The following is a 23,156-nucleotide window of genomic DNA, read 5'->3' as shown; positions in this document are numbered from 1 at the left end:
GTGTTGTGGTGTTCGTGTGACAATAAAAGACGGGGCTTGTCCCGTTACGAGAGAGTTTATGTTCAAAACTGCCTGTACCTACCCTCTGGTGTGTACTAAGTACTATCTCACTGGTTTAAATAAGCAATTTGATACTTTCCGTTTTTGCTGACCAGAAATTCTGTGCAAAAAATAATAATCTCCTGGGTCGATTTCGTGCAATAAAGAAATAACTGCCTGACTCCAATCGCCTGGGGTCTGAGTCAATTTAGCATAATAAACGCCTGGGCCCTTATTTGAAGTTTTACGGTAACTTAACTGAACATGGACATCTTAGTTACACACACTCTCTTTCTCAGTCAGTCAGTCAGTCAGTCAGTCAGTCAGTCAGTCAGTAAAAAGACAGAGAGGAGGCGAGCTGACAGATGAGACATGCTGCTCATTGCTCTGCACCAGTGTTTGTTTAAAGGGGGAGGGGCTCATAGCCAGGTCAATATGGAGAGCATGTTGCGTTCAGGTGCACTGTATACTGTATATATATGTCATGAAGTGGACAGTGGGAAGCAGCACCAGTCAGTGAGTTTTCAATGAGTTTTGCAGTGTACCTGAATGCATGGGTGGTGGCACAGCTGAAGAGCATTAATTAGTGTGAAGGTGGATTGTGGTGGCCCAGCTGAAAGGCATTCTTGATTGGTGTGAAGTGGTGTATATAAAGCTGTGTTTCAGAGCTGACTGGCAGGCTGCTGTGGGACCTGGAAGCATGCTAAGGGACTGAGACAACGCACTCCTTCATGGGAACAAGGCCTGAACCAATGGACGGACAATTTGAGCGCAACAAAGGAAAGTGAACTGTTTTATATGCTTGTGACCTCTCCCCCTCCCTCACCTACTGCCTCAACAGTGCATGGACTAATTTCGGCCTGAGCTTGGATTTCTCCCCACTCAAGTGGACTGAGATTGGACGGAGTAAATCCCCCCCCCTGGACCAATAGAAAGCCCCAAACCCAGGAGAGCCTGACAAGACGACCTAGGGTAAAGGACCCACTTTTAACCTGCTTGTTTTTATCAAACCGTCTCCCCTCGGACTTGTTTTTAATCTGTCTGTCATCCTCCTGTAGAGCCTGTGGATTAGAGTGGTGCAGCTGGCAGTCCCGGCATCCCCAGCGGAACCAAGAGACATTTTTAACAATCAATAAATTTGTATTTTACCTTTTTCCAACTCTTGTCAAGTCTGGTTTTTAGCTTAGTGTGGCTCCCAACTGGTCCGGTCTTAGAACCTTATTAGCTATTTATTACACTGTCATAGTGTGACATTTTTGGCGTTTGTCGGCAGCATCCGGACCATTGTATTGGGGCCTCATTAGGCTATTATACCAGACCAGACAATATGGCAAATCCGGCTATGTTGGCACCCTTCTTCATAGGGGCCCCATGGGCCCCAAAATTCAGCGGGCATGGACTAGATTTTAATGAGTGGCAAAACAAGATGCAAGCCATACTCAGGGCACAGGTATGGACTGACGCACAGCAGTGTGACTTTGTTTTAAGCACCCTAGAGGGAGAAGCCAGACGAGAAGTCTTGCTTTTGGACGAAGCTGAGAGGGCCACTCCTGCAGTAATATTTCGGTTTCTGAATGAGTTGTATGGTGATACAGAATTTGTTGGCTCACTTCGCTCCATGTTTTTCGACTGCAGACAAAAGCCTGGAGAAACCGTTCGAGGCTATGCTCTTCGCCTTCGAGAGTTGGGTAAAAGGCTACAGACCAGAGACCCCCAGACCCCTGAACGGATGGATGTCCAACTACGTGACCAGTTTGTCTCAGGACTGCAGCCGGGAGCAATTCGAAGTGGGGTAAGAAGACAACTTAGAGAGCACCCAGATTCAACATTTGCCATTATTCGACAGCGGGGCCTGAACATGGAGATGGACCAAGCAGAGAGGGATCCGTTGGAATCGACATGTGCTGCGGTGACTGACAACAGGATGTCCTCAAGCCGGACAGCAGGCTGGAAAGCAGAATTGAAGGAGGAGATCCTGGAAGAAGTAAAGGAGCACATACGAGAGACCATCCAACAGGAATTTCAGAGGTTCCGCTCTTCACCAGTGCAACAGGTACCCATGGCCGTAACTAGCTATGAGGACGGGGAGGTCCGGACCTCCCCTAATATTTCAGGAAAAAAAAAAAAAAAAACTTTTTTTTTTTTTTTTTTATAAAACAATCTGCATGAAAAACACGGGATCGCTTTTATTTTGAAACGAAAGGCAGGTCAGGCAGGAAGTCATCCGACGCCGCGTCCGCGGTAACTTGATTCCGAGAGCAGCAGCATGGTGGTGAGTGATGACTGTGTCTGCCTGGCGAGATAATTGAAGGTGAGCGAGCTGCGAGACAGTGAGCGAGTGAACGACAGACAGTGAGTGACACTGACAGATTTTTTAGCAACAACCAAGAAAGTAAGTGTCTAGTCTGTCTCTTAAGTAATGTTACCTGTGTGACACGTTGGGATGCTACTGGCTAATCATGCATGATGCCAATTGCCAAGCTCCTGAAGTCAGGTATACAGGTGGCTATATGCATGGTTTCAGTTTCATGACCCAATAAGTAACAAAAAGAGGTGGTGTAAAGTTAAAAACAACATAATATATTTTATTTTATTTTTCAATCGTTCCTATCAGGAATAAATAAATGTCCCTCTGTATGTTTTTTTTATTATCGATGATGACTGTGTTGTGTACGGCTTGGGTTGTGTACCTGTAGGTGTCATTTTGATATGAATTTAGCTAAAACAGTTTGTGTTTGTTAGTTACAATTATGTTGACAGGAGAGCTGAGCAGGTGGTGACATGAAAGAGAATATACTGAATAATGACATCACAACAGTATAATCCTAATGTTGATTTAAAATGATATATTACTCTAAATATGGCTAAAAAAGGGGGGAAAAAAACCTCAAATTTTTACCGAATGCGCCTCCCCTTGCTGGACCTCCCCTATTTCGGAACCCTGGTTACGGCCCTGCAGGTACCCCCTTCACATAACAGCCCAAGCAGCCACCAACGCTACCCTCGTAGCCCTACCCCTTATCACCAAAGGAGGGACCAGAGGCTAAGCAGCCCAAGCCCAAGGAGACAAAATGACCAGGAGAGACACAGGACCAGAGAGTCAAGGGGGAGGACGGGGACCCCTTCCAGGGCCCATGTGCAACAGCAGAATTCTACGGGGTTGAGGTGGGACGAGCAAGGCCGGCCCATATGCAAGAAGTGTGGGGTGAGTGGCCACCTGGCCAGAGAATGCCCACAGCAAGATTTAAACTACTGAACCCAGTTACCACGGGCCAGGTGACTGGTAGCCCTACAAAGGCCCAGAACAAAGTTGACAGACGCTGTAGTTGGATCTTGCCCAAAAGTCCCAGTAATCTTCAATGGTAAAACCGTGAATTGTATAATGGACACAGGTTCACCAGTTACGCTCATGACTGAAAGTTGTTTCAATCACCTTTTCCCCAAACAGGAAGTGGGCCCAGTGGGGGACCTACCGTGGCTGAGATTGAGATTGAGAGCGGCAAATAAGACCAGGATACCCTATGTGGGCTACGCCATGATGAAGGTAGAGGTGGGAGACCTGGCACTGGGTGAGTTGGGAGTCGTAATTACTGAGGATGTGACTGGGGACCCAGGTGAATCTCCCCTATTGGGCATGAACATTATCCAATGCTGTTGGAATGCTGTTGGATTTGACCCACATGTACAGCACAACTTTGCTTCTGCCCCAACCCCAGTGAAAAGAGCATGGGAAATGGCCTTTGATGTTTGTAGACGTGTTGAAATTATACCTCCTCCTGGAACCCTACGACCAGCCTACAGATACCCGGTTCGTGTCCCAGGACAGAGCGAGATCCTACTCTGGGCTAGAGCACCATCTAGTGTGCACAATGGGGATGACGTCTTGGTGGAACCCCTGGAGGAGCCTGGAATCGTCTCGGCTGCAAGGACACTGGCTACTGCAACCCGTGGGAGGATACCAGTACGGGTAAGAAATCTGGCTCCGTACCCTATATGGCTCAAGCGCTATCAGCCTATTGCCATCTTCTCTGCATGCCCTTCTGAGGTCAGGGAAATGGAAGACCTCACCCTCAAAGAAGTGAGTCCTGGTTTTGTGGAGGTGGGAGTAGGACGAGTGAGCACTGATGGTGAAGAGGAGTTTGCGCAAAATGTATGCTTCCAGGGTGAGGGTCTGACAAAAATTCAACAGGAGAAGTTGCAGGCCGTGTTGCAGAATTGGGGACACCTTTTTGCAAAACACGATGAGGACTTTGGGTGTACGGGGGAGGTGCAGCACAATATTCCCACTGGTGTTGCAGCGCCAATCAGAGAGCGGTACCGTCCCATACCCCCGACCATGTACCAGGAAGTCCGTAGCCTCCTGGGGAGCATGCTAAAGGCCGGCGTGGTCAAGGAAAGCTCCAGTCCATGGGCTGCCCCCATAGTCCTCGTCCGCAAGAAGAGTGGGGAGTTGCGCTTCTGTGTTGACTATCGTAAACTTAACGCAGTAACCCATAAAGATGCTCACCCAATACCACGCATTGAAGAGGCACTAACCACTCTCTCAAAGGCAGAATACTATTCTACCCTGGACTTAGCCAGCGGTTACTGGCAAGTGGAAGTCGCACCTCAAGATAGGGAGAAGACTGCTTTTGCCACTCCTTTTGGGCTGTATGAATTCAAGCGAATGCCCTTCGGCCTCTGCAACGCCCCGGCCACCTTCCAGAGGTTAATGCAGAGGTGCCTGGGGGGTTTATTCCCTGAGTCTGCATTAGTATACCTAGATGACGTTATCATCTGCTCTGCCGACTTCAACTCCCATGTGAAAGACCTTGAAAAGGTATTTGAGAAATTGACAAACTTTGGGTTGAAGCTGAGGCCTGACAAATGTGTTTTGTTTCAAAAGCAGGTGAAGTTTCTGGGACACCTGGTGAGTGGAGAAGGAGTGGCACCGGACCCAGAGAAGATCTCTTGTGTACAAAACTGGGCCACACCGCAGACTGTCAGCCAAGTGAGGTCATTCCTCGGGTTTGCTGGCTATTATCGCCGCTTCATTGCTGGGTTTTCCAATGTAGCGTACCCCCTCAATGCCCTTTTGATTGGCACCTCCCAAGGTAAGAAGAATGCCCCAGTAGAGTGGTCCAGGGATTGTGAAGAGTCCTTTAAAGCCCTGAAGGAGGCACTTGTCCAGGCCCCTATTCTTGCTTTCGCAGACTTTACCCTCCCATTCAGAGTCTACACAGATGCTAGCCTCACAGGCTTGGGTGCGGTTCTCACACAAGTACAAGAAGGGAAGGAACGTGTGATAGCTTACGCCAGCCGCAGCCTCCACCCAGCAGAGCGGAATGATTCCAACTATAGTTCTTTCAAGCTTGAGCTCCTTGCTTTAAAATGGGCCCTGACTGAAAAGTTTAAAGACTTCCTTTGGGGCGCACAGTTTACAGTGTTTACTGACAACAACCCCTTAGTGCATCTCCAGTCAGCCAAACTGGGGGCAGTTGAACAGCGCTGGGCGGCCCAGCTGGCCAACTATAACTTTGATGTGAAGTACAGACCAGGGAGAGAAAATGTTAACGCGGATGTGCTGTCTCGATTTCCACCACAGGTCCAGAGCCCTCGCACTCCAAAAGAAATCTCTGAGGTCGAGACATGTCTAGTTCACGCAGCCTGGGGTCCTGACTATTGGCAGCCATTACAGGAGGGAGATTCTACCATCCAGCGCCTGCAGTACTATGTCAGAAGAGGACAACTACCCACCAGAGACGAGCGCAGGAATGAGACTGCAGCAGTGACTAGACTTCTCCGGCAGTGGGACCGGTTGGAAATGGTGGATGGAGTGTTGATCCGGTGGACCCAAGACCCAGCAACCAAATAATTAATGTCTCAGATCCTTGTTCCCCTACAGCAACGGTGGGCCATATGGGACGAGTACCACAGACGTCAAGGCCACTTGGGGGCGGCAAAGATCTACTCCAACCTCCACAGAGGTTTCTACTGGCCCCAAATGGAGAAAGACCTGGCTAATTGGACATCCATGTGTGAGAGGTGTGTTAGGCGCAAGTCACGCCCAGAAGGTAAAGCACCCCTGATGTCTATCATCACACATGCCCCACTTGAGGTTATAGCCATTGACTTCTTGACTTTGAGCAGGCCTTCAGATGCATACCAGTATGTACTAGTAGCTACTGATCTATTCACAAAGTATGCATGGGCCATTCCCACTCATGATCAGACAGCAAGTACTACAGCTAAAGCCATTCTCAAGCATATAATCCAGACTGTCGGATGCCCAGAGCGTTTTCAGACCAGGGGGCAAATTTTGAATCTGCTTTAATGAAAGAACTTTGTCAGTATTATGGATGCAGGAAAAGCAGAACCACCCCCTACCACCCACAGGGCAATGGCACCTGTGAGCGCTGGAACCAAACCCTACTCAATATGTTGGGTACACTGGAAGTCGAACAACGTTCAAGGTGGGTCCAACATTTGCCCGAATTAGTACAGGCCTATAACAACTCCATACATTCCTCTACAGGCTACACCCCCCACTTCCTAATGTATGGATGGAACGCATGTCTTCCAGTGGAGGTGGCATCGGGGGCATGGAAGCCTACAAACAAGGTCACCACCGAGGGCTGGGTACAGCTCCACCATGAGAGACTGGCCCGAGCATACCAAAAAGTGGGGGAGAACCTCAGCAGCACCTCCGCCAGAGACAAAGAGCGTTATGATCACAAGGCCCAGCCTCTCCTCCCCGGGGAACGAGTGTTGGTGCACACAACCCGCCGTTATGGACAAGGGAAGCTTGCCGACAGGTGGGAGCCAGGTGTGCAGGTCGTGGTTGGACAACTTTGCCCACCTGGGGGGCCCACATACCAGGTACGGCCTGAAGGTAAAGAGGGCCCACTCCGGACCATTCACCGCAATAGATTACGTGTGTGTACCTTCAAGCCCCAATACAGGTTGAAACTCAACCGACTGAAGATGATGTCAGTGACTCCGCAGCTGACGTGGCAACGCAATGGCTGATGCTAGGCACTCAAAGGAACATCCATGGGGCCGGGCCTCAAATTGCTGGGAACCCCCAGCCTTCTCCACCCCGGCGCTCAAGAGGACAAACCTGGGTCAGCCTCCAGTCCGTTATTGCTGGTGAGTGAACGACGGATCAAGGGGAGAGTCACATATCCCAATGTTGGCAGAGTGATTGGGTCCCCGAGGACGTGGACAGGAAGAAGTGGGGGAGTGTGTCATGAAGTGGACAGTGGGAAGCAGCACCAGTCAGTGAGTTTTCAATGAGTGTTGCAGTGTACCTGAATGCATGGGTGGTGGCACAGCTGAAGAGCATTAATTAGTGTGAAGGTGGATTGTGGTGGCCCAGCTGAAAGGCATTCTTGATTGGTGTGAAGTGGTGTATATAAAGCTGTTTCAGAGCTGACTGGCAGACTGCTGCGGGACCTGGAAGCATGCTAAGGGACTGAGACAACGCACTCCTTCATGGGAACAAGGCCTGAACCAATGGACGGACAATTTGAGCGCAACAAAGGAAAGTGAACTGTTGTATATGCTTGTGACCTCTCCCCCTCCCTCACCTACTGCCTCAACAGTGCATGGACTAATTTCGGCCTGAGCTTGGATTTCTCCCCACTCAAGTGGACTGAGATTGGACGGAGTAAATCCCCCCCCCTGGACCAATAGAAAGCCCCAAACCCAGGAGAGCCTGACAAGACGACCTAGGGTAAAGGACCCACTTTTAACCTGCTTGTTTTTATCAAACCGTCTCCCCTCGGACTTGTTTTTAATCTGTCTGTCATCCTCCTGTAGAGCCTGTGGATTAGAGTGGTGCAGCTGGCAGTCCCGGCATCCCCAGCGGAACCAAGAGACATTTTTAACAATCAATAAATTTGTATTTTACCTTTTTCCAACTCTTGTCAAGTCTGGTTTTTAGCTTAGTGTGGCTCCCAACTGGTCCGGTCTTAGAACCTTATCAGCTATTTATTACACTGTCATAGTGTGACATATATTTGCAATTCCAGCGCAGGCCACACAGGGGGCGTGGGCCGCTATTTGGGGAACCCTGTTCTAGACCTACTCCTTCAAAAATAAAAGCCGTTGGAGTGAGTGAGGCAGGCGAGCAGCGGGCAAACACTGATAGCAAAGTCTGCATTAGCAAGCACGCAAGTTAACGTTTGATACGTCCCCGGGGGACGGCTGGCTGTCTGTACCCCGGCAGTGGTGCTTAAGTCTGGGCCACTGCAACTCTTCCTTGCTAGCCATGCTGTTTGCTAAGTTAGAGAAACCTGGGAGCTTAGGAAATTTTAATTTAAGTTTTGTCATGAAAAACTTTGTGTTTTGAGTCTACCAGATGTTTCTGTCCACTGCAATTTGTTTCAATCACTCTTTTTTCGGCTCCATGGTCAGACAGAAACGATCATGCCTGGAGTGAGAAGGGATTAGTTTCCATCAAAGACCTTTGCATCCTTTAAGAAGTTATTTTTAGGAAGTTTGAATTGCTCGACACGAACTGGCTCAGATTCCTGCAAATCAGAAATTATGTTTGATCCAAGATTCACACCTTTGAAGCGCTCCTAAATGAACATGCTTTTTTTGATGTATTGCTGAGCTCACCTCACTCCAGGCATCTCATTTCTAGATTTGTATGTTTATTTGACAACTGCACCACGGCCTCTACTGAGAGGATTAGAGAAGTGTGGCAGTGGGAACTTGGCATTGACTTCTGACATATGGGATAGGAGTCTGTCTTTGATACAACTCGGCTCAGTTAATAGGAGACACCAACTATTCCAATTTAAAGTCCGTCACTGTCTTCACTATTCTAAGCATAAGTTGCACAAGATTTATCCATCAGTCTCACCACTGTGTGACAGGTGAGAGGTGTCAGGTGCCGGAGGGCACTCGGTCTCATGCCTTCTAGTTCTGCCCTTCACTGACCAGATTCCGGGCCAAAATATTTGACTGGTACTCTAAGGCCTACAAAATAACCCTTCAGTCGGAGGCAGAACTCGCCATCTTTTGCTGCTCGGAATCCTCTCTCGACTTCCCTACAGCTGTGCAACAATCTCTGACACAGGGGACAATTGTCGCCAAGAAACTCATTCTGCAGAAATGGAAGTTCCCCTCTCCACCCTCTTTTCAGCAGTGGTTGGCGGACATTATCTCTGTTATACGGATCGAGAGACTCGGGTTCCTGAGGACCAACTCACTTAAGAGATTTCTAACTATTTGGGACCCATTTCTGGCCTACCTTGACGAGGTCAGGTGCGACGGATGACTCGCCCTGCTGGTCTCTCATGGACGCCCTTGTGTGAGATCCCATGCATAGCGTCTTTTGCGGCATGTAGGCACATTGTGCGGCTGATGGCACCACATTGTGATATTGGAGTGTCGATGTATATGTACTGTTGGAGAAAAATATAAGTTCCATTGCCATTTCCTAATCAATAAGTTATAAATGCATACACATAATTATGCTATAAGTTAACATGACATCTGGCACATTAATCAATAAGCTATATTTGCATACACATAATTATTCTTCTCTTTGCTGCGGCCCATGACATCTCACCCTGACATCTCACCCATAGCCCCATAGCAGAGGACTGCTGCTTTTGCTGAGACCTTGTCCAGTGCATCGTGTACCATAACAACTGATAACAGTCTCTCAGTCAGACTGGAGCAACGCACACACAATTCAACCCCCTCCTCTCTCTGTTTCTCTCTGCCTACCTTTGCCTATAAATCTATGTTACACTGTCGGCCATTTGCTGAATATTTGACTCTGTACATTGAAAAGAATTGTGTACATTGAGGTTCAGCCCTCTGACAATATACATATATTGCAGAGAATGTATGGTAATAAATATACTTTTATGAGACTTCTTCCTAGACTCATGGCTTCAATTTATTTGGTTTAAGATAAGCTGTGATATATACATTTAGCGGAGATGTAGAATTTTATTCTCTATCAGTTGGCGTCACTTTGCAGGATATCTACGAGAGCGGGTAAGTCTGAATTAATTTCATAATTCATTACTGAAGCTGTCGTCTGATATCTAAAAGAATCTGAAATGTTTGCATATTGTGGGTGTGTCAAAATGACATTGTATATAATTGTAAATAGATAACTCTATGATTGAAGCTGTGTGCTCAAATAGAGAAGCTGTGTGCTCAAATAGGTAAGCTGTGTGCGCCTAAACCAGATAGCTGTGTGCTCCTTTTCTTAGATCTCCCCATAACCTACCACTCACTCGGCGGGGTGTAGCCCCGTGGCGCGCTGGCTAGGATCGGCCAGAGATATTGAGTACCGAGCGAGACTGGGAAGCAATCATAGTTGTATCAGCCAGAGCCCCATAACAAAAACTCACTCGGCGGGGTGTAGCCCCATAACACCGAGAGCGAGAAGGGGAAGAAATCTGTGACAAGCAATATGGTTGATATGTTTTTTGAGATTCCCACAATGTGCAACAAACAAAATGTAACAAGCAAACAAAAAGAAGCAGCTATTTCATTGTAAAACAACACAATTTCTTAAGAAGCCTATTTTAAAGGAGAAAAATTGAACAGGAAGTTTGCAAAAAGTGTATTTTAGCCAATCCCAAAATACAGAATCAATTATGTCCCTTGAACAAATTGATCTGTCAACAAATTTGTAAATTCCAGATAACCCCAAACACGGACGGAACCGGTCAAGCAGGAGAACAACCGTCCCTTCTTCCCCTTGATACCCCACATCGAGTTGCCAGGTAAGGTGTTGAAAATTACTTTACACACACGGACACAGATCAAGATCACAAGTAAGATAAACTTGTGCTCTCTCCCTCTTTTCCTGTCTCATACTGTAAAAATGGTTTGATTCCCTCTCTGGGACCTGTAAAAATGAGTGATAATAGGTCAGAGAGTGGGCAGCCAGAACCTTGGAAACTACGAAAAGCGGAACGTCTGCGGGCGAGAGACATTCTTAGACAGCATGAAAAGAAAAACATCCCTCCCATACCACCTGGCTCATGTGCTGACATAGTACGTTTAAAACTAGGAGAAAATTATGTGATACCTTTCATGCATGATCTTAATAAAGGTACTAGAGGCCTCTGGCCTGTAGGAGGATCTTTTGATAAAGATAAGATTGGATACATGCAAATTGCAGCCAGACAGTCACCCAATCTCCAATGGTCAGAGTCTTATGTGACAGAATGCATAAGAGGTTGGAAGCATGTTGCTGATAGGCATCATCAGCTTCCCCAAGGCAACGCAACGAGAGTGCCTTGCTGTGACATGGACAAAAATAAGGCTCCTATGCCAGATATGACAAAAATTGACTCGGAGAAAAGGGATTCAGACCAAATTGGCCCTAAACAGATACCTGTGAACATACAAACAGACCCAAATCATTTGCCACATCAGATGGTTCAGCATTCTATATCAGCTGACCACATGCCAGTACGCATAGACAATTCAGGAAGTTCCCCATATCAGTACACCATGCATGTGCCTCGAAACCACACTCGTTATAAAGGCTACGATAAATGCAACTACTGCAGAAAAAGAGGACATTACGCGAACAAATGCCGATATAAAAAACGGGAGCAGCGAGTGGACAAACAGCCATCTTTTTGATTCAATTGGCTCAAGTAGCAACACGATGGTCATTCTTCCCCTTATCAATGTGTTTTGGAACATAGCAGGCTGAAATAATTTGTTTATCTTCCCTCAGGACAATTGTAGCCAAAACATTAGCCTAGCGAAAACAATTTGGAAGACGATGCCAAGCTAGACTATGGCGACATCTCCAGGCTGATTGTATTAACACACCCTGAGAGACCAAAGTGATTGAATGAAATAAATATTTGTTATGAATCAATAGAAGTGAAGTAAGCAAATTTGAATCAACCAATTAGTAATAAATAGACTGTTGATTATTATTTTGAAAATAAATCATAATAGAATGTGTGGTGATGGGTAAGAGTTCCTGTGTGAGATAACCTGAAGTGTTTTCTTAAACAGAAAAATACACATTTATGAACCACCAATTGGGTGGATAAGATTAGAAATATTATTATTAAAATGTGCATACCAACATTTAACTTTTGGTATGATTTACACATAAGCAAAATTTACACTTAAGTACGCTGGAGATGTTTTCAAAAGTATCTATAAATAAGACAATGGCCTCTGAGGACGAGATTACACTTGAGTTTGCGTTTAGAGTATTGTTGTTTTGCCTCAGTCTGGGGACTGACCCACCCCAATAAGCTAGCTCTTAAAGCAGTTTTCTTTGGGAACTCATCCAACCCACTCTCAAGACAAGTCCACAAAATCTGTAAACTTGAAAGGCAGACTCCAGGAGCCATCTTGTTTATGAGGTTCATTGCAAACAAATTATAAAGTAAACAATTGAATATGTACTCACAGAGTATCTCAAACATTATCTGCCGTATGTGCGTACTTGTTGTACTAATAAAATACAAGAAATTATTTTGTCTAAAATACAGGCACATTGTGAAATATAATGTTTTCAGTTACAGGTTGTACTCACACAGGAAACCTTCACACCAGCACAAATCTGTACTTTGAGTACTGTAATCCACAGTTCAAGAGGTCTACTTGACATAGTTAGTAAACTACGAGAGATAGTACACTTAATCATGCTTACTAGTAGTTTTTTTTACTAGAGTAAAGAAAATTCTTTCTATTTTCAATATTAAATAAAATGAAGTGTTTTAAAGTGTCATTTTAAGAATAATCAGTTATATGATACTGTGATTATGTTTTAATGAATATGATTAATCAATGTTATGAATGTTTTGCATTTTAGATAGTTTCAGTTCCAGTTCCATATTCAGTTCCAAACAAACCAATATTAAAGTAAATAAGAAATAGAATAAAATAGTTCCCAAAAAGAAATAAACCACTGTGATGGAGTTGGGCTATTAAATAGTTTTAACAAAAACTACAACAACAACACCAGAAACAAATAAATGAATGAACTAGAGTCATCACATGATGATAAATATTGTTGTTGTTGTGAATACTTTGAAAATATTTTACTTAACATGATTCCTTTCCAGGAAGGGTTGAATAAAGTGAAACTGGAAAGATTATATATATATTATATGAGAAGCTTCTTTTACAAAAGTGGAAAAGATTTAAGTGTGATTTGGAACACACTGAATATTAAGTTCAATGCAAAATATATATAGTGATATTAATTAGACTGTTTGCATTGAACCATATACAGTAGAGTTAAGATTAGCAGGCCCACTCCTATATTATTATAGCCGCAGTGGTGACGTAATTTTGTCATTGTATCACTAAGATTTGTTTTTTCTCTTCCCAATAGATAATGGAGATGCTGTGATATGAGCTGAGACTGCGCTGCACTGCATATTGATCAAAAATTCTGTGTTTTTTTCAAGTGTTTAATGTTTCCTATGTTTTCAAAAAAAGAAACTGGCCCACAATTAAGTACAGATATTGAATAATATTGAATAGTGAACTTAAATTTTGTTATTATTATTGTTATAGTTGATGAACATAACAATTGGGTGGATTGTTGGAGAAAAATATAAGTTCCATTGCCATTTCCTAATCAATAAGTTATAAATGCATACACATAATTATGCTATAAGTTAACATGACATCTGACACATTAATCAATAAGCTATATTTGCATACACATAATTATTCTTCTCTTTGCTCCGGCCCATGACATCTCACCCTGACATCTCACCCATAGCCCCATAGCAGAGGACTGCTGCTTTTGCTGAGACCTTGTCCAGTGCATCGTGTACCATAACAACTGATAACAGTCTCTCAGTCAGACTGGAGCAACGCACACACAATTCAACCCCCTCCTCTCTCTGTTTCTCTCTGCCTACCTTTGCCTATAAATCTATGTTACACTGTCGGCCATTTGCTGAATATTTGACTCTGTACATTGAAAAGAATTGTGTATATTGAGGTTCAGCCCTCTGACAATATACATATATTGCAGAGAATGTATGGTAATAAATATACTTTTATGAGACTTCTTCCTAGACTCATGGCTTCAATTTATTTGGTTTAAGATAAGCTGTGATATATACATTTAGCGGAGATGTAGAATTTTATTCTCTATCATGTACGTTTTGTTTTTTATTATCATTCCCCCCCCCCCTTCTTTTTTTTTTTATCATATCTGAGTTTTTCTGTTTTTGATTGTTGATGTTCTGAAAATGACAAAATAAAATATTGGGGAAAAAAGTGTGGGCCACTGGGCCAGCAAGGTCCGGCCAGGGGTAGAAGTGGGCTGGAGGGTGGGTGGGGTGAAGGGGCTGTCCTGGGTCTCAGAGGCCAACCATGGCGCTCATAGTGTGGGGAGGGACAGGCTGGATGAGTTGCTAGCTAGCTAGTAGCATACGTAGCCGATAAACTAGCCAGATCAACGCCGGGAATGTGGTAATTGTCTGTCAACATCGGTCATGAATCATACATTCAATCATCCTATAAAGACACTAATGCACACAAGCATACAATATCATATATACCTGCGCCGATTTAAAAAGAAAAATATCTAGTCTAGAAGTTGGTCTAGAAACATACTCCGGTCTGTACGCGTACACTTCCGGGTCTGAGAATGTACAGGGTGGGCAGGGCAATGGGGGCTCCAGCTGTGCAGTTAGATGATATTGAGTAACGTTGCTCACAGTGCAACAGCCCAGCCATCGCTAAGATGTTCTTATGGGATCACACAGTGGAGTCATCGTAGACTAAACAATGTGCAGTACCTTCCCAAAACACCCCAAACAGCTGCTTGGAGCTTATATCTCCATGGTTTGGAGGTAGGTGTGTGTTTATTTGTGCCTTTATAACATAACCGCTGTGAAACTATACAGTATCAGAAAAAAAGTTGAATGCCTGCATTTCAACGGTTTTCTGGTACTCTCTCTCCCCATGTATTGTCAAGCTCACTCGACCACATGAACACAGAACACAACAAAACAATTTTTAAACACGAAAATACACACATGGGGCTGTGTCTGTCCACATAAACACACTGCCACAGTATTGTGTGTCTCAGAATTGATGATTTTGAGGGGAGACTTTTCTACAAGGATGAAAAATGTGTGTGTGTTTCTTTTTGTATTAAATAGTTGCATAGTATACCTTTAACAACACTTTCACTAATATTAGTTTGGAGACCTAACTGTTGGGCAAAAAACAATTCAACAGGTTGAATTCAACCAAAACTAGCAGCTAGTCTGACCTGGTGAGAAGTCATGCAGAGGATGAATTTCCCCAAGGGGATAAATAAAGGATAACTTAACTTAACTTAACTTAAGTCACTGTTGGGTAGATTTGGTTCATTAACAAGTACATAAAATAAGCACAGCCATCAGAGAGGTCCATAGTGGCGCCATGTAGGATCATATTTCATTGTACGCACAAGCAGAAAATCTCCTACCCCCATAGGTGGATTATGACATGACGGGCCCCTCGGCCTGGATGCACAAAGGGTCCCCCTCACAGTGCACACACAGGGCCAGAATAATAACTAAGACACTCACCTGCATCTAACAGGATTTACAGCACAGCCAGCTGAAAACTCAAATCCAACAGCACAATAATAAGAAATAAACTCACCTGTATCCAACACAGGATTTACAGTGCAGGTACACTCAATTAAAGCCAAAAGCACAATAACCCTCTAATTGTCCATAACCTTATGGAACATTTTGTAAAAAATATAGGGTTGGGGCCCTAAACCATCCCCACACATCCCCCCACCAGTTGAAAAAACTGGTGCTGGACTAAAAGTGACTGAAAGTAAAGAAAGGAATGTCCACATCAGTAAATTGAATAGCCTATTTAGTGTTTCGTAGCGTACAGTTATTATAAAGTGTTCCTGAAAATTACTGTTTCTCAGTAGTAAGGCACTAGTGAGAAATACACCAATGAGTGAAAAGTGTGACCACATGCCCTGCTCTCCCCTATATAAAGCAATCTTATTTCACCATTCAACTTCCTCTGTAATGCCTTGTCACTATTGTAAAGGTGACCATTAAGACACAGTCAGACACAGTTTCTGGGTTGATTTATCTTACTGCCTCGTGTGTGCCAGGGTGAGACCTAACCAACTGAAACTACGATATGGAGATTCTTGAGAGTGAGTGTGTGTGTGTGTGTCTGTGTGTGTGTGTGTGTGTGTGTGTGTGTGTGTGTGTGTGTGTCCATGTGCTATCTGTGCGCGCAGGCAGGCAGTGTGTGTCATAATATCCTGAGGATGATGTAAAGCAGATAGAGGAAGGAGAAGAGGCTCCAAAGTGTCACAACTCATTTATCAAACGATCTCCTTTCTTTGTTACTTCTTCTCATCCACCCTTCCTCTTTTTAAATTCAACTCTTCTGCTTAAAACTCTCCCCCGTCCGTTCATACTTGCCTTTGCTACCATCTTCTCCTTCCTACCTCCTCTCACCTTTTCTTTTGCACCACACATTTCAAACATGTATTAAACATGGGTAATTCACAGTAGGGCGATGTGGGAATTTAGGACTTTAATCATGAGAGATAACGAGCAAAAGAGTGGAAGAGAGATACAAAGTATGCTAGACTATTTTGAATAGCATATTAGTGGTGTAAGTGAGGGATCACTTCAGCCTGCATGGGCAAGAGACGCGGTGGCCCCGTGAAGAGGCTCTGAGTTATCGGCCCCCTGAGCTCTTGGGCCGCTGGGCCTGGGCCCGGTAGGCCCGTTCGGTAATAAATCCCTGTCTACCCCCCGCGGACAGAGATCAGCCTGTCCTAATTGTTGATGGATCAAAACTGCCACGACTCTGGCTGAGATCACAGACCAATAAATGTGACTGCTTTATGAGGGAGATTGTGAAGAGAGGGAGAAATGAAGAGGTTGGTTTGGCAGTGGAAAAGTATAGCCTGAGCTGTGTTTTAAGGGCAGCAGTGAACTACAGCTTAATACAGCAGCTGGAGCAGCCTTTAGAACCTGTGTCCACGGGGTTTCCTCTAGAGCAAAGAGCTGCTGGCCCTGTGGAGAAATAAGGCTTGCTTCTTGGTGTGAATGGGCCAACTGCGACTCGTGTGCATCCTGTCTGAACCATCTGAGTGTTGCTACCGTTTATATAATGGTTCATATATACATCCATGCTACAGGTAGAGAACTACAACGTTGAACTACAACATGAGGTGCACGCAGTGTCCGGTAGTGGTGCAACAGTGCAGGAATGGTTTCCCATACAGGGGGAAACAAGTGACAATTAGTGACGGTGCTTGTAATAAAAAGAAAGTACACGCAGTGCGTACAGGATTACGCCTGCTGGCACCACTGTATAGGTCAGACCACCGTGTTTAACTAGGGTATTAACGTTATAGTTATGGCTGATGTGATATCTCCTCAATTCAAATCCATTGGCAGGTGTGTCTACCCAGAAGTCTATTGACACATTTTTAAGAACAAAACTAACAGCATCTATGAGAGGTAATCTTTGCACTATACCGTGCATTTAAATCCAAACTTAGAACCTCTCTGATGAGTCACACATAGCCCCCATACATACACATAGCCCTCATCCATTTTTCCATACTCACTTATTTTGGTTGCTCTTTTGTTTTTCATTTTTTGTTCTTTTCTTTATTTATAGTTGATTTTATAGTTTGATTTTTTTGTTTGGTTTTCTGAGGTAGAGACCGTGAATAAGAGACAGACAGACAGAGACAGACGGATGGACGGACAGACAGACAGACAGACAGACAGACAGACAGACAGAGAGACAAGCAGACAGACAGACAGAGAGAGAGACAGACAGACAGACAGACAGAGAGACAAGCAGACAGACAGAGAGACAGACAGACAGACAGACAGAGACAGACGGACAGAGAATCAGACAGACAGACAGGCAGACAGACAGAGAGACAGACATATGCCAACATTTTATTCTGGTGACTGGGTTGCTTACATTTAAAACACAGACACACACACACACACACACACACACACACACACACTCACACACACACACCATCCGCATCCGTTCACTATAAGCACTCCTTAGTTTCCTCTTTTCTTTCACTTTAATAAAATGATTGATGAGCCTTTTCTGTGTGTAAGAAAGACTTGTGTGTGTGTGTGTGTGTGTGTGTGTGTGTGTGTGTGTGTGTGTTGTACATCTCACCTCTCTGACGCAGACAGCATTCCTGCCCCCCCACAGAATCACACTCACTGCCAAGCACACACACACACACACACACACACACACACACACACACACACACACACACACACACACACGCACACGCACACGCACACGCACACGCACACACACACACACACACACACACACACACACACATAGAGACACACACACACATGCACGCATACACGCACGCACACACACATAGAGACACACACACACATGCACGCACACACACACACGCACGCACACACACACGCACACACACGCACGCACACGTTGTTAAGATGTATGTCAAAAATGGTCATCGCTGAGATTGAATATGGGCTGAAGGAAAAGTCAAATTACTGACTTTAAAAACACATTATAAACGACACAAGTAGCAACAAATACGTCTCAGTCTCAGTCTCAGCACACACAGAGGTGCTCAAATTCTTTCCTATGAAGAGCCAACATTAATCTGGACGGATGGCCGTGCCGTGGGACAAAAATAAATGATGTCATGTGAAATTACATAAGATTATATTACTTCATAGACAATTTACATTCTAAATCTAAAATAGGTCTTCTAGTTTCATTATGGTAAAAGTATCATAAAGCTAGCTTTAAAAGGAGCACAGCCCCTGAAAGACAGTAGGTAATATTGGCTGTGGTTTCTTTCCTTTCAAAACCATGGAGGGCCAAAACAAACTAGGCGTGGGCCAAATGTGGCCCGCGGGCCCCACATTGGTCTGCCATGTTATACAGTAGGCCTAACCAGTGGTTCCCAACCTTTTTTATCTTATGTATCCCTTGAGCCGTTTTGCCATGCCAATAGTAAGGTTTGGACATATTAAAAAAAAGAAAACATAAATGCACTCCCTGCTCTCTAAAACCCCAAAAAGAGGTATTACATGAGCCTCTAGGTCAGGGATACTCAAGTTGCTTTAGTGCCACTTTTATAAAATGACAGGAGTTCAGCGGCCAAACAAACAAACAATAATATGATATTTTCCGTATAGCGGATTGTAGGTTTTCAGGTGGTAGCCGTAGTTTAGTCTGACAATTTTAACGTTGAAGATTTTTACACTCTGCCATGAACCCTGGTTTAATGCAAGGGCCCCGGGGCCCAGGACGTGAAGGAGCCCAAGGCTGGGAGGGGAAGACTGAGTGTCAAATCAATGTGGAGAGCATCAAAACAAACTAATGTATTTTCCCAGATATTATGGTTGTAGTTGGTTCCTACTCGCAGTGGTCTTCTTTAGCAAGATTTGTCTTTAAGCTTTTTGGGTGTTGTTTAGCTTTTCCAACTTTTTGTACACAGATATGGTAATAATAATGATCCAAAATTACTTGAAATTGCATGTTTATTTGTTTTTTAATTGAAAAACATTACATTTTCATGGGGGAGTACCCACATATGTGCACCTGTCTTCAACAAACCAGGGAAAACGCACTGTGACTATGGCATCATTGTATGCAAATTAAGCATGGCTGATGTATCAATCTGAACCACCAAGCAGAATGCAAACAAATAATCAAAGCAATAATCAGAGTGACAATGTGAAGTTGCAGGCAAGTTCAATATAAATCAGTGTTTTGGACGTACAATGAAAACCACTCACAAAATAAACATTTCCTTTACGGGCAAGTCCAAATAATCAATCAAACTAGATGTTATTCACCAAAAAATAGTTCCGAGTATATAAAAAAAGAGTTAGGAATTCAGTTTGTTCAATTCAGTTCTCAAATCTGTTCAGAGTAAACCCCAAACAAATCAATAAAAAAATTGTTCCAAAAAGAAAATTAACCAAACATCTCCAACCCACCGGATAGTTAGTTAGGTTAAGGTTTCGACACCAGACCCATGAGAGTTCTTACACTGATACACTACGTTATTGCATGCTGCAGATCTCTCTCTGGGTCTGGGACACTCCTGTCCAGGGCCGCTGGAACTCTTTTTTGGAGTTTTTTGGAGGTTTGGATGTTTTTTAGTCATATTTAGAGGAATATCTCATTTTAAATTAACATTAGGATTTTACTGTTGTGATGTCATTATTCAGTATTTTCTCCTTTTCTCACACTTTCATGTCACCACCTGCGCTCCCTTTAAGTCGTTTTACACTACAACAGTGACATAGATCAAATTTCATTTCATATTCAATAAAGCAATTAATTACATACACATAATTAACACGTTCACTGCCAATGGCGAGTTGACTCGTCAAAAAAAATCAATTTTTTTTTTTGACGGTGGGACGTTGATCTAACCCTTTTACGTCTCCTATACCAGAATTGGAGGTATTGAATGTGTATAATCTATTTTACCGACCCACTGAGTGGCGACATGTCTCTCCACAGTAGGAGAGGCGAGCCAAAACTGGAGGGAAAAGCGCGAGGAAGCCGTTCTCATACAGTAAAATGGATGGCGAAAGCGCTTTCACTTTCGCGCTGATGCACAGCGGTGGCAACGGTGGGGGGTTCCAAGAATAGATTGGATGCACACTTTGAAACACGCACCATAAATAAGCCCAGAATCGCAAGAGCTTCATCAGAGCTCTCAACCGGACCGCCAAGAAACCAGCGAAACCCATCCAGCGAGCCCCATGCAGACTGCCAGGCAGCAGCAGCAAAGCAGCAACTCGTTTGTCACAGACCCGCTGCAGAGCCAATGAGGGCGGAGGAGAACGCCCACGGAGGGAGGAGTTGGAAGCAGAGGGGGGTTTCCTGCTGTTATGGAGGAAATTACTGTTCAAAACTATTGTTTAGATGTCTGACGCCAAAAATGAATGGTTAAAGTGACTGTTCTATCGAATTTCACAAAAAGCCGTTTATCTAAGAATAATTTTTCTGACGCTGAAACCATGCTGTATTCAACTGCTAATGCTTACATAACTACTAACTCTACAAACTAACTCTTTTAGACAGAGAAAGCACACATTCTATTAGTTATTTTGAGATATTGTGTGTTCACAAAATCTTAGCAGAAAAGAATCCTCGGGTCTTGAAAGATGAGCCAGAATCCTCAAAAAAAACCTCTGGCAGAACCTACCTACAGTAAAAAAAAAACGGCTGGCAGTGAATGTGTTAATGTTATCACGTTATCACATTATATGCACGTCATAATGGAGATGCACAGGCAGACAGCTTATCAAGGAGGAGATTCTCCCTCTGCTCTGGCCTTCAGAAAACACTGTATGTCAGTGACCCTGGTACCCAAAACACAGGAACAGAGGCGCAGCCCATTTTTTTAAACCACTCTCTCATTGGTGCTACGACCTGTCACTCATTCAATTTCAACCCCCGCCTAGACCTGCCCTCAAATACCAGCTGTGGCTGTGAAGCGGCACACTCATTAATGTAGTATGCAGAGCACAGCGATTCAACGTAATATTTGAGTCTGGGGAGAGACTAGGTTAAGGTAAGTTAGTGAAGTACATAGGTACGTGCCTGGGCGGTGATATATTTGACAATTTACCTGCAGCTCAGTCAAACTTTATTTAACAGTATTTTTGTTGTGAATTAGAAAGTGGTCGGGAGGCCACTCGGCACCCTATCGTGGGCCACATCTGGCCCCCAGGCCGCAAGTTGAGTATCACTGCTCTTTGCTCTATAGGTCATCAAGTCAAAAGATGAAATTGGCCAAGGTCTAAGATAGCGGCGGCCACCATCTTGAATTCTGAAAAATGTTCAACTTTGCACAAGAAGCAACCAAGCTAATATGTTACACCCCTTTTGACGGAGCCTGCCAGCAGATTTTCGATGCAAGTCGACAGTCTGTTTCGAGTATTTGTGACCATTTTAGTGCTTCTTTTTACTTATTTTTTTCTTTTTACTTATACAAATGCATTTAATTTGCTCCACTAAGTAAAAAATGTACTCCAGTGAAGTGACGCTTCAACACCGTAACAATACTCAAAGAGGAGATTCATGCACGCACGCATGCACCCCCCCCCCCCCCCACACACACACACACGCACACGCACACGCACACGCAAGCACACGCACGCACGCACGCACGCACACACACACACACACACACACACACACACACACACACACACACACACACACACACGAGGATATAAAACCCCACAGTGGGACAGACAGGCACTTTCCACGTCAGTCGGACAGTCGGACGGACAGACAGGCAGACAGACAGGACTCAGGTAGGCTCCCTCGACTTTTTTTTAACTTCAGATTCTTCTCATAGGAGGACGTTTCACACACTTCCTTGTCTTCATGCTTGTGCGCACGCACGCACACACACACACACACACACACACGCACGCACACGCACGCACGCACACACACACACACACACACACACACACACACACACACACACACACACACTCACACACACACACACACACACACACACACACACACACACACACACACACACACTGATATTGTGATGGCTGCTGGTCATCGCTAGGCAACAGGCTGTCTTCAACCCAAACTCCCTCAACCTATCAGCATTGACGTCAGACCCAGTGTGTCTGGATGTGTGTGTCTGTGTGTGTGTGTGTGTGTGTGTGTGTGTGTGTGTGTGTGTGTGTGTGTGTGTGTGTGTGTGTGTGTGTGTGTGTGTGTGTGTGTGTGTGTGTGTGAAACAAGTAGTTTACACTTGGCAGGTTCTACTGTTTGTTTTTATTGATATTTATTATATTTAATACCTCCACTCAGGCTATTCTTATTTTTTAGATTATAGGCAGATGGAATTGAATGTGTTGTAATTGTAAATTTATTTCCAACAAGTGTTTTAATCTCAATGTAAATCTTATGTAAATCTAACCTAACATAATGTAATCTGATTGGGTCGAGTCCAATCTAACCTAATCTAATTCTGTTCTAATGTCGTATAATTATCTTAAATCCAATCTGGTCAAGTTTACTGTATCATTCTCTGGGCCTCAGAGCACCATCTAGTGGGCCACAGAGCCAGTGGTACTGCC

This window comes from Poromitra crassiceps (genome assembly GCF_964638095.1).
Source record: "Poromitra crassiceps genome assembly, chromosome: 7".
Lineage (NCBI taxonomy): Eukaryota > Metazoa > Chordata > Actinopteri > Beryciformes > Melamphaidae > Poromitra > Poromitra crassiceps.
The sequence above is the reverse complement of the archived record's forward strand: the minus strand, read 5'-3'. Positions refer to the sequence as shown.